The following is a 16,139-nucleotide window of genomic DNA, read 5'->3' as shown; positions in this document are numbered from 1 at the left end:
GGCCTCACGCCCCCTCACTGGGGCCTCAACTCTGGCTGCTCCGGTCAGTCCATGTCTGTCCCCCCCTAAGGCCCTACTCTACACGACTGCTGGCTCCTGCTCCGCCACCTCACTGGGGTCACTATTCTGCCCCCTCACTGGGGCTTCTGGGCCTTATGCCCTGTGGGCCTCAGGCCCCACTCTGTGGGCCTTGGTCCTGTGCTTTTCTGTTGGGGCGTGCTTCCCTAGACTTTCCCCTCCATGGGGTCACCCACAAGGCAGTGGGGCTGAGCCTTTCTGGCATCTATACTCACTGCCTTTCACTAGGGAGGCATAGGTGTGGCATTTCCTGGAGACTGCCCAGCCCCAGGCAGCTGCACAACACCATCCAACACCAGCAGGGTGGAGATTTAGGCCATTCCCCAGGACCAATGCAGGCCTACCTGCCCTGGTCTTTTCTCACGGAGCTCCTGGATGTTCTTCCTTGGGCTGCTCACTCTTGGGCACTCTACTGCAGCCTCAAACTCATGGCCTACTCTCAGCCTCTGGCCCTAACTCTCAGACCCCCTCATGGGATTCCTCCCATCGGGAGGCTGGGCTTCAGCCTCTGTCATACCAGTCTGCTGGGTGACTGACCGCCTTGCTCTCTTGCTTGGTCTCTCCCTCAAGAGATGTTTGCTCAACTTCAGCCTGGCCCCACTCTCTGCCCAATCAGGATGTGAGGGCTCTCCACTGCCCTGGCCTGCCCCTCGCCATTGGCCTACTTGCCCTTCAGCCACTCTGGGCCCTGGCCCCAGCTTGGGCCAGTCAAGAGCCCTGGGCCTGTCCACCAGCAGCTGACCCTTTCTACTCCACAGGGTCCCCCCTGGACCCTGCCAGAAAGTCCTAAACTTCCCTGGGCTTGCCTAGAGCCCCAGAGATCTTATCTGGAAGCCCTTTACTCCATGGGGCTCATCTAAGTCTCTGGCCTCAACACCAGAGCTAATCAGGGGCTAACCTAGCCCCTCTCTGGCCCACAACCTATATTCCCCTTCCTAGGCTGACCTAGCTCTTCACCTTTTCCTCAGGTCTTGGAACCCCACTGGGTCCCTAGGACCCTCCCCCATCCTATAGTTCCTACCCTGAACCTCCAGATATTCCTGGGAGCAGAGGAGCTCTGGCTGGGTGATGTTAATGTGGCAGCATCCCTGCAGCAACTTCCAGCTCTGCTGCTCAGGACATGCTCTTATCCTGAAATTGCATAGCCCATGTGACCCTCCCAATTGGCAATGCAGTCACCTGCAGGTTACCCTGCTGCCTGCTAAAACCTTTACAGTGGCAGGCACCAAATGTGCCCTGCCACAACATCATAGGGTTGTCAACTCTGACTGAAGCTATTTCAAGAGATTTTTTTTTCTAACATGACATAATGTCATTAATAGGGGTGCACTGATAGAGTTTTTTGGGTTGATACTGATGGCTGATTTTTATCAAGCCATATCAAATGATACGGATCTGATTGTTGATATGCAGCCAGGCACCTTGGATAGCAGCATCCAGCTGGTAAGTCTGTTGTGGGGGAAGGGAAGGGGCATGGGGGGCGGGGGCAGATCGAGGCCCCCACAGCAAGGGAGGGAGCGGGACTGGGGCAGCGGCAGGCACTGGACAGCTGGGGCAGGGCACAGCATGGAACCACGGGGGCCCCAGATCTGTGTGTGGGTTGAGGGCAGGCTGCTTCCGCAGGCTGCGGCCAGGGCAGTGTTGAGGTCTTCCCAGGAGGGAGCTGGGCTGGACTGTGTTTGGGGTGGGCAGTGGTGGTGCTGGGGAGGGAGCTATAGTGGGGCCTGCAGCCACCCCAAATTTCACTGTAGCCCTCCTCCCAGCACTGCTGCTGCTGCCCACCCTGAGTGCAGCCCCAGCCCAATCCCCTTCCCCCCGCTGGGAAGATCCCAGCCCAGCCCACAGTGACAGCCCACTTTTGCCCTTTGCACAGATCTGGGGGCATATGCCCACTATGTCCTCCTGGGGTGCATGCAGAAGCAGGAGCTGCCACCCCCTCCCCACGCCCCCCAGACAACCCACTTGTGGGTCTGTCCCATGCCCTGCCCTGGTTGTGCAGCGCCTGCCCCTGCCTCACCCTGAACTCCACTCCCTTCCTCACTGCTGGGGCCTCCAACTGCTCCCCACCATGCCCCTTGTCTCACAACAGACTTACCAGCCAGACCTGGCTGCTCTCCATGCTGATGGGTTGCGTTCCTGGCCTCCTGCATGCTGCGCTGTGGCTGCACACATGCATGGGGCATTTATTGGCAACATTATCAGCCACATCAGCCAAAAAAAGCTGATTGCTAATACTGTCAATTTTCCTTATATCAGTGCCAATCCAATATGGGACTGATGTATTGGTGCACCTCTAGTCATTAATTCTACTGTTCAACCCATTCACAATATCAATCTCCCAGATTACTTTCAATAGTCACCGATTTCGATACCGATTCCAGTAGACTCCTGGCCAATCCAGGAGTGTTGGCAACCCTGCAACATCAATGATTCTCAGCCAGGGTGCCACAATATCCTTTTAAGGGTGACACAGAGTACAAGCACTTTATGGGTGCATCCCCATGTCCCCACACCTTGTGTTGCTGCTACTTGTCCCTGGAGAACACTCATGCCATGCACGCTCGGGCACACGGCAGGCTACCCTAGGTGGGGTAGGAGAGGGTGGGGCCAGCAACTGTGTTTTTGGTGTGGGTATTTTTGACCCCGGGATTTCCTGGAGTCAAAAAGCCCCTGTGCATTGCGAAATAGCAGCGTGGGAAATGCCTGCATGTGTGGTGCCACAGACCTGCGCCACATATCGCATGTCCGCACTTGAATGGACACACCGTATGTATGCAAACACCTACACATGATTTGCAAGATGAACCCAGAGATTTCAAATAGGAATCTATAGTGTCAAAAACATTTTGACCTGTTGTAGTCTTTAAGTTCTTGCAACAGAATTGCTCTATTATTTTTTTGCAGTTAAGAAAGCTAAGAGCTGATATTTTCTGAGGAGTACCTTGAATCTAAAAAGGTTAAGAGTTACTTTTTTCCCCCCAGAAGAACCTTGCCTCATTCACTGTATAGGATGGAGGATATTAATTATGGAACAGCTGTTCAATATCTGTTTCCACCTCATTGCTCAAAGTGAAGCTCCAGGCAGTCATGCTTACTGGATGGCATCCTGAACTAGAACTCAGAAGACCTGAGTTCTGCTCCTGATTCTATTCCTACTTTCATGGGGTACCTTTGTGGTGGGAGAAACCTCCCTAAGGTCCGTTGTCTAGCTGTAATTTTGATTGACAGACAACGCGGGTAAAGAAAGACAGCTGTTTATTTGCTCGAGCAAAGACCATAAAGCCAGCAAAAGGCAAAATGGCCCCCCCTCAAGGGTGAGGCGATCTTTTATACTTTTTACAACAAAGCAAGTCTATATGGTTAACAAAAAGCAATACTTGGGGCGGTGCTCTACAAATCTTTGTAACAGCATATTTCTATTAAGCTGAACTAGCACTTTTAAAAGCTAAAAGTTAAGTAACAGTAACATTATAATATGTTAGCAAAACCTTATACAGTAGAAGATACTTCTCAAGGACACAACCAGTAAGCTCAAACAATGGTTTCTCTGTCCTATCTTACTTCTTGCTGTAGCTGATTTTTTTAGCGCACAGACACAGATTCACTTTTTAACTCAGAAAATGCTTGGTGCAGTTAAAATGATTACTTGACACAAGCAAAGGCCTAGCTATCATTCTGCCTTGTGGTCAGCTGCATTGCTAGGCCACAGGTCATGCCTTGTATTCAGCTGTAAAGCTAATACTTCTTAATAATCCAAATTATTGTAAACCTAACCGTATGCTTTCAGAAAACTATTCTATTTCAGGGTAATAACAAACCTGCGCACTACAACCCCCACTTTGTTCCAATTTTCCAGAGGAAATTTTGGAACACACTTTTAGGTATTCAACTTCTTGTGGGGTTAGGTTTTGATGATTGATGCTGGATATTTGTATAAACTGACCATACATTTTTACTTGCCTTTGCATAAACTGTTGTCCTAGAGAGCATAGACACTGAAAACAGCACAACAGGCAGATTATAGTTATAACAATTCCAATTAAGCTTAATACAAAAGGTCTAAGCCATCCTGTAAGGGAAGGCAACCAATTTGTGAGCCAACTAAGAGATGTATCTTTGGGGATTTTTGCTATATCTTCGGCTTTTTGGATATGGACAGCTGCATCATTGAGGTGGGTTTGTACTATAGTAAAAGAACTGTTAACCCAAACGCAACATTCTGGTCCGATAACTGCGCAAGCTCCCCGTTGAGCAGCAAGGAGAAAATCAAGGGCTATGCGGTTTTGAATTACCATTTGTCGGAGTTTTTCTTGGGTGTCAGCCAAGGCAGCAACGGCCTTCAAGAGTTCCTTGTGACCTTCACTGAATTCATGAGCCATGATTTCTATCACAGCTTGTAGGCGTAGTGTAAATCTTCCAAGACAAGCAGTGCCTACTCCTGGGAGTATACCTGCTAAAGAACACCCGACTAACACTCCTTTGGTAAGCGGAGTTTTTTGATATTTATCTACTATATCACGGCTTTCTTGCAAATCCCTCTTGTTTCGCCACCTGCCCCGTGGAAGGTGCATGGCGAAGGACGTAGAGGGTTTTAGCATTGCCGGATAGCAGATACCTTTTTCTTTGGCAGGGATTTTATGGTAGGTGTGGGAGCCACAGACCCAGTATTGTCCTTTTAAAGCAGCGAGGGTTGAATACTTAGGAGGTATTCGGCCCCCGTTTCCTAATCCTAGCACCCCGCGTTCACCCTTTGATTTAAAGGAAGGATTTGCAGTTTCATTGAAGAAGCATTGTCCCCGGGAGGTATCAGTGTACAAACAATACCACAAGGTATTATTTAAAGAGGAGATGGGGGTGCAGATAGGATTAGTGCCCTTGGTTAAATTTTTGCTGCTGTAGAAATCATTGTAAGAGCTGCAATAGGTAGGAGTTGCTGTGTTATTATTACGCCAGTCTCCTCCACTAGAACTAGTAAAATAGTGGTGACATGTGCTTGTGCCTAAATTAATGCAGTCTGATACCGAGCAGTTTACATAGAAACACCAATCTCCAACAATAGGCTTTACTAAAAGGAACTCCTGCTGACTTTGGTCCCAAGCTTGGTTATTAGAGGGGTTTAAAAGTGACTCGATGGGGCCCAAGGGGATGGGAGTCATAGGAATGCCTCCTTGAGTGTGGAGAGGAAAATGACTGCACACCCAACAATCACTTTGGTTTTCTGCTTTAGCGGCTCTCTCAATGTATTGGAGGTACATATTATTATCAGAGATGTGGGCAACATTAGGTTTAAGAGTAGTCTTAGCCTGAGGAGACTCTGCAAATTGTCTGAAAACTGGGTGGCTAGGCTTTACACAATATTCTGTTCCATAAGTAAATACCCGAACTTCTGCTGAACTACAGCAATGTGAGGGAGGATACCAACGGGCAATGTTGACCTTCCCGTCTATATCAGAGAGTTCGATTGAATCGCTTATCCAGACAGGAAAACCTCGGGCACCAGGATTAGCACATCTGCAGCAACTGGCAGCTATAGCCGACCCCTGTGAGAGACTTATTTCTCCAGCAAAGAGAAAGATTAGAAATAACATAGTTATAAAAACCATATTATAACAAAAATCAGCACAAACAGTATGTACAACCCTGCAGCTCCAATAACTGATCTTCTGGGACATGTTACAGTCTCAAAGTGCTCAGTTTCAGCTGATCCAAAAGTGTCTAGAGGATGCAGTACTTGGAGTTCAGTGTTTTCAGGACCCCAAAAGGGTGACAGTTTATTAGTGGACCTTGGTTAGTTTGAGTTTTATATTATCTAATGGGCTGTAGGTCCAGGAGGTGTTTGTTTTTATTTTTTCGTCTGCTTCTGGCTCACCCTTGTCGCGGTCAGGTGGGCGTGCGGTGCTCCCACGAAGTCCGCAGTCGTCTTCTTCTGGCTTCCCCTTTTCCAGGTCAGGGAAGCTCGCGTTGGAGCCGATCCTGAGCTCTGGTTAAACTTCTGTCTTCTTTGTACGAGTATAATGAATCCAGTTGTCCTTCTCTGCTACTTTTACGGCGGTGTGGGAGGTGAGGAGGACTTGATACAGTCCTTGCCACTTAGGTTCAAGGGGAGACCGTTTCCAAGTTTTTATATACACCCAGTCTTCAGGCTGGATGCGATGTGCTGGGACATCGGCAGGGAGGGGTTGGCTTAAAGCAGCATACCTATGGAGAGATTTTAACTGAGACTGTAGAGATAAAATATAAGAGGTGAGTCCTTCATCGCCTAAAAGAGAAGAAGTGTGAGCCGGTAGTAAGGGGAAATGTTGGGGAACAGGGTGTCCAAACAGCAGCTCGTAAGGGCTGAGCTTTAGTTTTCTCCTGGGGGTAGTTCTGATGGACATAAGGGCCAGTGGGAGAATCTTAGTCCATTTTAACCCGCTCTCAGCACATAGCTTTCCAATTTTTTGTTTCAGGGTCTGATTCATTCTCTCTACTTGTCCTGAGCTTTCTGGGTGCCAAGGGGTATGGAATTTCCATTCTATTCCTAGGCAGCTGGCCAGTGTTTTGTTTATGTCAGCAGTAAAATGCGATCCTTGATCGCTTTCAGTGATACGTGGAGGACCAAACCTGGGTATAATTTTATTAAGGAGTATTTTTATTACTTGTTGTGCTGTAGCTCTTCTGGTGGGGAAAGCTTCTACCCACCCCGTGAGTTGGTTAACAATTACTAAGAGGTTTTTGTACCCATTGTCTTTAGGCATATCAGCAAAATCTATTTGCAGTCTTTTAAAGGGAGTATAAGCCCAGGGGCGGGCTCCAGGGGGTCCTGATTTTTCTCCTTTGATATTAAACTTTTTGCATATACTGCAGTGTTCTAAAAGCCTTTTTGTTTCCTGGTAGACTCCGGGTGTGTAGAACAGCCTGTTAGTGATAGTGGCAAGTTTTTCACAACCTAAATGCTCGCTTTGATGGAGTTGTTGCAGATAGGGTCTAAGAGCTACTTTAGGTAACACTATCCTTTTATCTGGCAATCGCCATATTCCATCTTTTTCACAGGTGGCTCCTGCCACTTTCCATCTCTGTTGTTCTAAAGGTGGTGCAGACTCGTACATTTTTGGCTCTAGCAATATTCCCAAATATGCCTTTGACTGGGGAATTTGAGCTTGGAAGGCTAGGGCGGATAGTGGTTGTAAGGCAGCTGTTTGAGCTGCAGCATCGGCCAGGGCATTGCCTTTTGAGACTTGATCTCCCTTTTTGGTATGGGCTGGGCAATGCATTACAGCTATGGCTTTTGGCAACATTATAGCTTGTAGGAGATCATTGACTTATTTAGCATTTGATATTTTATTTCCAGAAGCTGTCATAAATCCTCTCTGTTTCCACAATTGTCCAGTTGCATGACAGATTCCAAAGGCATACTTAGAATCAGTCCAAATATTTACAGAGTGGCCCGATGCTAATTGACAAGCTCGTGTAAGGGCAGTAAGTTCAGCCGCCTGCGAGCTCAACTGCCCAGGCAGTGGTTCAGCTTCAAGTACTTCAAATGGAGTTACTACTGCATAACCCGTTTTTCTAACTCCATTTACTAACTCCATTTACTAATTTTGAAGAGCCATCTACAAAAAAAATCAAGTCAGGGTTGTCTAAGGGTAAGTCACTAAGATCTACCCTGGGTTTGTCTGAAAATGCTGCAACTTGAAGGCAATCGTGGGAGTCTGGTTCCCCTTCGCTGGGTAGAGGTAATAGAGTAGCCGGATTCAGGGTATTGCATCTCTCTATGACCAGGTTTGTAGCCATTAAAAGTGTGGTTTCATACTTGTTTATTCTCTGATGAGAAAAATGTTGAGTATTTTTCTGGAGGAGAAGTAGGGCTACTGCATGTGGAGCCTTTAGGATAAGGGGATATCCAAGGACTAATTCCTGGGCTTTCTCGACTATGGTTGCAGCTGCTGCCACTGCGTGAAGGCAGCCTACTCCCCACTTTGCCACTGGATCTAATTGTGCAGAGAAGTAAGCTGCGGGCAGCTTTATGATCTCAAAAGACTGGTTTTTTTGCATCTTTTGTTTTTTTATCTTTCTTTTTTCTTTCCCTTCCATTAAAAGCCTTAGTAGCAATGGCCAAGATCCCTGCCATGGACTTGCCCTCAACACCCTCAGTGCCATGCCGAAGCTTTTTTCTAATATCTTCGCCAGCCTGACCCATGAACACAAGTCTCAACACAGGCAAAGTGGCAGGTGTCTCGGGGTCCATGTTTCCACACTGACGCATAGCTCCACAGAGTCTTTCAAAATAGTCTGAAGGGTGTTCTTCGGGACCCTGAACAGTAGCTGTCACCTTTGACCAGTTTGTAGTTTCATCTCCTGCTCTCTCTAATCCCTCCAAAATGCTGTCTTTCAGCATTCGTATTGAATTTTGCCCCCTTTCCTGATTGTAATTCCAATTCGGATTTTGCCTGGGCACGCCATTATGCATGGGGTGGTTTTCATGGGGCTGATCGGCTAGAAATTGGTCAGCATGGCATAGTACTTGAGTCTTCTTGTCCGTAGTTAAGAGGCTTTCGAGAAGCTGCATGACATCTGACCAGGAGGGGTTATGAGTCATGAAAATGGTTTTGAAGCATCTTAGAACTACTTCGGGATCATCTCTGAGCCTGGGGGTGTTTTCTTGCCAGTTTAAGAGGTCTGTGGTGGAGAACGGAGCGTGTGTCCAGTGACTGATAACTTCTCCACCCTCGCCAGGCACAGGGTATTCTCTTAGAGGTAACTGAAGTGCAGGCTTAGACAATTTTTGACAAGTGCGATTTGAAATCGGAGTGGAACTGGAATCTGGAGAGGGATCTCTGGATCCCTCTCCAGATCCGGGACTTGGGGATTCCGAGAGAGACAATCAAGGTGATGCCTCCCGAAGACTTCCCAGTCCCTTGGCCGGCCCAGGGGCAATGTTTTGGGGTTCAAACATTTGGGGTGGTATCAATGGTAGGTTAGGGGGCCTAGGCATGGGTCTGTAATCATCTTCTGAATATGACGGTGGTGCAGCAGGTTTTGGATATAGAAGGGGAGCTAACAGATTTGGAAAAGGTGCAGGGGTCTGGGAAGCTAAAGGTTTTAATTGCTTGCTAGCAACGTTGTCCCATAAATACCGATAACTAATTTGGCCAGGGCGGAGGTCCTCCAAGATCTTTTGTAAGGCAGCCAGGCGATTTAGGTCAAATGATCCATTTTCTGGCCATTGTCTTCCCAAATCTAACTGAGACGTATGAGACGTCTAATTAGTTAAACAGAGATCTGCCATATGAGACTTGGATAGTTCCGCCCGTCCCTCCAAATTTTTCCAATTCTTAATCATAAAATCAAGGGGTGAATCAGGAATAACTTTCCCTAAACCAGAACCCATGATTATATCCAAGCACAAGCAGTCTTATTTCCCTAAGTTCTACCTGCCTAGAAGCTGTTTCATCCACGTACAACAACCGGTGTTCTCGGACCCCACTGGCTTTCTCCGTGAGGAGGGGCGTCTTGAGTCCGAGACCCTAGTCATTGGCCGTTATAACAGCATTTCTACCTTATATCTGTGTCTTTTGCCTTCCGGCGAGGCTGCTGGCTCTATCAGCGTTTAAATCAGCAGACAGATACCCTCAAAGACTGCTTCCAGAGACCTCTAGAGGTAAAACCAGAAAACCAGATAGAAACCAAAAACATACCTGACCTGAGGTACTCGCCGTTCCTTTACCCGACTTGAGGATCCCGCCTTATTGATCCTGAGGGGACCGTCCACCTCCCGAGACTAACCCAATAGGTGAACTCACCTGGTGCGCGCTGGGGTGTCGGGGGATGGAGGTCTCCAAAGGCGTCAAGCTAGACGAGTCCCATCTGGGGTGCCAAATTGTGGTGGAAGAAACCTCCCTAAGGTCCGTTGTCTAGCTGTAATTTGATTGACAGACAACGCGGGTAAAGAAAGACAGCTGTTTATTTGCTCGAGCAAAGACCATAAAGCCAGCAAAAGGCAAAATGGCCCCCCCTCAAGGGTGAGGCGATCTTTTATACTTTTTACAACAAAGCAAGACTATATGGTTAACAAAAAGCAATACTTGGGGCGGTGCTCTACAAATCTTTGCAACAGCATATTTCTATTAAGCTGAACTAGTACTTTTAAAAGCTAAAAGTTAAGTAACAGTAACATTATAATATGTTAGCAAAACCTTATACAGTAGAAGATACTTTTCAAGGACACAACCAGTAAGCTCAAACAATGGTTTCTCTGCCTTATCTTACTTCTTGCTGTAGCTGATTTTTTTAGCACACAGACACAGATTCACTTTTTAACTCAGAAAATGCTTGGTGCAGTTAAAATGATTACTTGACACAAGCAAAGGCCTAGCTATCATTCTGCCTTGTGGTCAGCTGCATTGCTAGGCCACAGGTCATGCCTTGTATTCAGCGGTAAAGCTAATACTTCTTAATAATCCAAATTATTGTAAACCTAACAGTATGCTTTCAGAAAACTGTTCTATTTCAGGGTAATAGCAAACCTGCGCACTACACCTTTGACAAGTCACTAACAAATGATACATTTATTCAGAGGCTATGCTACGGGGTATGTCACTTCTAGTACCTGGATACTTCACAAACACTAATTTTACCATCATGGCATGCCCATGACGTGAGAGAATTATACTGATCCCATTTTATAAATGAGTAGCCAGTCACACAGATGATTAAAATCAAAAGTATCTACTGATTTTAAGATCCTAATTTAAGCCCCTTTAGGACCTAGTATTTCTATATATTTAGTACTGTATGGGTGTGTCCAGATGAGCACGCACGTGCCTCTTGCCCCACCTCAAACCCTTTTGAGGCGGGGCAAGAGGCACATGCAGGAACAAAAAAATGTTCCCTGCGCTGCAAGTTTGGGCTGGGTCCTCCAGGGAGATGCTCTGGCTGCCAGAGGATCTCCGTGGTTGGCCCCTCGCCCTGGTGCTAAATGTGTGCCTGGCCAGGCCAGGTGTTCAGCACCAGGGCTCCAGTGCTCGTGCCTGGGACCCTTGGTGGGGCAGCTGGGGCCCTCCAGGGGGAGCTGGGACCTTGGGCAGAGGGGCTGTGGCTCTCCAGGGTGCCTGGGACCCTGGGTTGGGGGGGCTGGGGTGGAAAGCAGAGGGACCCCAAGGGTGGTCTCCGTGTGCCGCACCAGGCCCTGCCACCATGGGCCCGGCCAGGCGGCAGAGAGGCCCCAGAACCCGGCTGGGCCCAGTACATGGTCCCCACATGCCACACCAGGTCCTGCCACCACGGGCCCTGCCTGGCTGGGCGGCAGACAGTCCCCAGGGCCAGCAGGACCTGGCTGGGTTCAGTACACAATCCCCGCATGGGTACAGGACCCCGTACACGGGTCCTGCCACCATGACTCGGCCTGGCCAGATGGCAGAGAGGCCCCACGGCCGGCAGGACCTGGCTGGGCCCAGCGCATGCTCCCCATGTGCCGTGCCGGGTCCTGCCTCCATGGCTCAGAGCACCCCACTCCTGCTGCTGCTGCTAAAAGGTAAGTTATGAGCCCTGGGTGGGGGGGCTGGGGCCCTCCAGGGTGCCTGGGACCCTGGGCAGGGGGGCTGTGTCCCTGCGGGGTGCCTGGGATCCTGGTCAGGCAGTCTATGGCCCTCCAGGGGGAGCTGGGACCCTAGGCAGGTGGGCTCTGGCCCTGCGGGGGATAGGGGCTGTGACCCTCCGTGGGGGAGCTAGGGCCCTGTAGGGGGGGGGCATTCCATGTGCCGTGTGGGGGGGCTGCACCCTGTGGGGGCCAGGGGACCCACCCCTCCTGAGCAGCCCCTCCACAAGGTCCCCCACACCCACAGTCCCCCCAGCAATTGCCGCATACCTACCCACACACCAACCCATAAACCTACACACACACCCCCCCGCCTTCTCCCACCCCCTTCCCACCCAATTCCTGCAAATACCCCATCCCCCCCATCACACACCCGGCGTGGTGCGCGGAGACTGCACACCACACCCCTGGGTCCTGCCAGCCCTGGGGCTGCTTCTGTTGCCTGGCTGGGCCTTATTTTGTTCCTGCATGTGCCTCTTGCCCCGCCTGGATGCGCTCTATATGTTCAAAGCACATCTCCTTTTGACTTTAGTAGCAGCTGTTAGTGTTCAACATTCCTACAGATGAGACCCCAGTCCCTGACATCAGGCGTCCAGAAAATAAAGCAAATGTGAAATTTTGGTTGTAATGACTTGATCCATATCTTATTGGAACTCTGAGGCAGAGACAGGGACAGAATCCAGATCCCCAAGGTATTGTTTAACTGCCTTAACTATGGGACCCTCTTGTCTTCTTGCAATCCCTCATCCTTTCCAACTTTGCTACAAATCAGACATGGGTTCTATAGACAACAATCACCTTCTCCTTGCAACTCTGATTTACTCGTAGAATAGGTCCATCCTGCACACTGAACAAGGCAAGAATCCTGTGGGGGAGGAAATAGTATCTCATCATTTAATTAAAATCTGCCTCATAAAGCATGTGCAGAAGGAAGGCAAATTAAGGCTACACAGGCAAACATAATTCTGGCATTTTCTAACTTGAGTGTTTGATTCTGCAACCTTAATAATACCATCTGTTTTGTGTGAAAGTTCATAGGTTTGTTGCAAGAGAGAAAACAGAACTCTATCATGCAGCATCACAGAGACATCCACAACAGGCTTGGAACCTCTAGACCCCTGACAGAGACTTCTGACAACTGGAACAAATACTGATGCCAGCTGCCATTCGGCCAGAACTAAAGAGGGATGGGACAAATACTTTGTCAGTAAGAAAAATACTTTCATCTATATGTTTATAGCAGAAGTTTGGTGAAACTCAGAAACTGAGGCTGCTATTCCAGGCTTTGGAGGAGAGCGGGTTCCAATGCGTTCAGAATCTTCTGCCCATTCTCTCCCCAGTCTTGACCTCTTCAGCTGGTCTGATTCAGTCCTGCCTCTTCCCTGCCCCTGGCTTGCCTCAGTTCCAGCATAGTCCCAAACTCCACTCAGGAGGTGTCTCATTTCAGTCTCAGTCTTCTTGGCCAGATATACTTCTAAGTCAACACCTCCAAGCTGACTGCTCAAGACTCTCCTCCTTCTCACTCCTCCTGAACTCATTGCCAGCCAACTCCAACCTCTTTGTCCTCTACCACCATCTCCCTGGCTCTTTACCAAGACAGATTTTGTTCTTTCCATACTCTGCCTTGTCCAATCCATTTCTTCACAACACCAACACCTTACAGCATTCCAATAACATACTCAATGACACTGAAAGAACCAGTCAACCCTCAAATCTCTCCACACACACACACATACCAAAGCTGAAAAATCTGTCCTCTCTAAAGGCCTTAATTTCTTTCCGGCAAAATACCCTAATAATATACTACAATGTGAAGAACTAGAAGAATTTTTCTGATGCTTCCATCTCAAGGAATATTTCCACGACCAAAACAAATCCACTTTCAACAACACTTCATCTTTTGACAACATCAAGGAAAAGATGAACCCCCAAAAAACAAAAAAAAATCCCCATCAGATTGGACACCTCACAGTGAATGAAATTCAAACCTTGACCACTATACTGACTGCTTCTGTGAAAGAATGAACGATGAAACAATCAACCACAAACACTACCATAACAACCTCTCCTTCTCAAAAGGAAGGGCCATAGACTCTCTACGATCCAACCGCCAAATGCTAATAAAACCAGCAGATAAAGGAGCTATAGTTATTCTTAACTGTGAAGACTACATAAAAGAAGCCAACAGACAACTTTCTGATCACTGACTACGAAAAACTAGAGGAAGATCCAACTCCCTTTTTCACTGTAAAACTCAAAACCACCATCAAATAATTTCTATCTGAACTACAAGAAAAACTACAGAACTTGATCCCACCTCCCTCCACTACCCAACCCAGGGACTTTTTACATGCTCCCTAAAATCCACAAACAAGGGAACCCAGGCAGACCTAAAGTATCCAATGATGGAATCCTAACTTAGGAAATACCAGATTTAATCAAATCCATCCTAAAACCTCTTGTCACCCAAATAGCAAATATTATCCAAGACACAACAGGCTTTCTACAAAAACTTAAAAACACAGACCACCTTCCCAGCAATACCCTCCTAGCCACCACGGATGTTACCAGTTTATATACAAACATCCCCACACCAGGATGGCATCTAAGCCTGCCTTACATGTCTACAAGAGTAAGTTTACAATTCAGAGTACAGACCTAAAAATATTACTGAACTTATACACTTCATCCTCACACACAACTTCTCTTTCAATAACCAACACTTCCTCCAGACCATGGGCACAGCTATGGGCACCAAAATGGCCCCACAGTATGCCAACCTTTTTATGGGCCACATGGAAGAAGAATTCCTCAAGAACTGCATCATCAAATCCATGCTATACCAAAGATATATGGATGACATTTTCATCATTTGGACCAAAAATTTGCATGATTGATTTCCATCACAAATTCAATAATCATCACCCCTCCATCAGATTATTTCTTGAATACTCCAGCACCAACATTTCCTTGTTAGACACTATGATCAACATCCAGAATGGTAAAATACAGACCACCATATACAAGAAGGCTATGGACCAACATGCATATATATCTACACAGAACCAGCAATCACCCTAAACACACCAAGACAACTGTAATATACAGCCAAGCCCTCTAATACCACTGAATTTGCACTGAGAACATTTGCGATTGTCACCTTGCAAATCTCAAAAGGGCTTTCACTCAACAAGGACACACCTCCAGAGAGATAGATCATACTTCTGAAAAAGCCAGCCGGATACCACATGAAGAACTGCTGCAGTACAAAAAGAAAGTCCTCTCAAATAGCACAAAATTAGTTATGACATACCATCCTTATAAACTGCCTGTCATTCAGTAACCCAGGTAATCTCTCTACATTTTACCAGTTACATTCTATCACCAGGTCAACAGTCCCCACTTTTTCCTTCCCCACCTACCTGTCTCACACCTATTGCTTCCCATTGCCTCTGATCCTCACTGCCATGCATTTATATTTTCTCAGGCCTGCATTTTGCATATTGGCTTCTATTCCACCATGGAGAACACAAAACACCATCAAACTCTCCCTATGCCTAAAAAAGGGTGTTTGTGCCTGAAAGCTTGCAAAGAACAATTTTTCAAACTATTTAATTGGTCTAATAAAATATATCAAATTTACCCAAAGAACCATATCTGCCTATGTCCCAATCTACTCCTTTCTTTCCCTTTGGTTTGGGTTTATCCCCTCTGCATACAAATCAGACATTTTTTTCTGTGTTGCCTCAGTGCCAGAAGGGAGAATATAATTTATAGCACAGAAAAGACAGGTGATAAGTTTGCTGGTAAGTTTTCCTGGTCAATTCTGCTTCCTAATTCAACCACAGCCCAGAGCAGCCATTGCAGAGAAAGATTTTCTGAGCTCCTGTAGCCCAGTGACAGAAAATGCTCAGTCTCTCTGTGGGAATGGTACACATGTAATCTGGAAGTAGGAGCTGTGTGGATAGGAAGCATGGTCAGTGAAGAGGGAATCTTTGGCGACTACCTGTTAAAAAAAAGAAAATCTTTCCTACAATGCTTGTGCATGCTGAAATTTTTCAAAGGTTTATAACTTGTTAAATGGGCATGGATTTTCTCAGAGATTATGTGTACATGTAGACATGTGGGATGTCTGCTCTGACGCACTGTAATTACTGTGTATATTCTAGCAGACTCGATTAATCAAGTCTGCTAATTAGCAGGCTCCAGCAGCCTCCAAGTCTTGTATATTCAATGTCTCTGTTGTTCAAAATCGCATCGGGGTGCTTTAAATAAAGCTTGTTCGATGAGCTTAGTTAAAGTGCTCCTGCCACCATTTTGCAGCATGGGACACTGAATACATGTGTGCACTGTGGGCATTTTAATTAGAGCAGCTCCAGAGAGCTTCTCTAATTGAAGCACCGCTCCCGCTTCCCAGCCCTGAAACACGTGTAAAAATGCCCAAAGGCTGCCCCAAGCTCAAATCTGAGACTCATCTTTAAAGAAA

General features: G+C 47.3%; 1 long non-coding RNA gene across 1 annotated transcript; it reads left to right on the top strand.

The window, feature by feature from the left end:
* Positions 1-4,475: 4,475 nt before the first annotated feature.
* On the top strand, positions 4,476-15,307 carry LOC132250087 (uncharacterized). The gene is made up of 2 exons (XR_009461668.1): positions 4,476-4,560; positions 12,685-15,307. It is a non-coding gene; the product is annotated as an uncharacterized LOC132250087 (long non-coding RNA).
* Positions 15,308-16,139: the final 832 nt, after the last annotated feature.

The sequence above is a fragment of the Alligator mississippiensis genome, chromosome 4 (genome assembly GCF_030867095.1).
Source record: "Alligator mississippiensis isolate rAllMis1 chromosome 4, rAllMis1, whole genome shotgun sequence".
In the NCBI taxonomy this organism is placed as follows: domain Eukaryota; kingdom Metazoa; phylum Chordata; order Crocodylia; family Alligatoridae; genus Alligator; species Alligator mississippiensis.
Note: the sequence above shows the minus strand (reverse complement) of the source record. Positions and strands in the feature narration are given on the sequence as shown.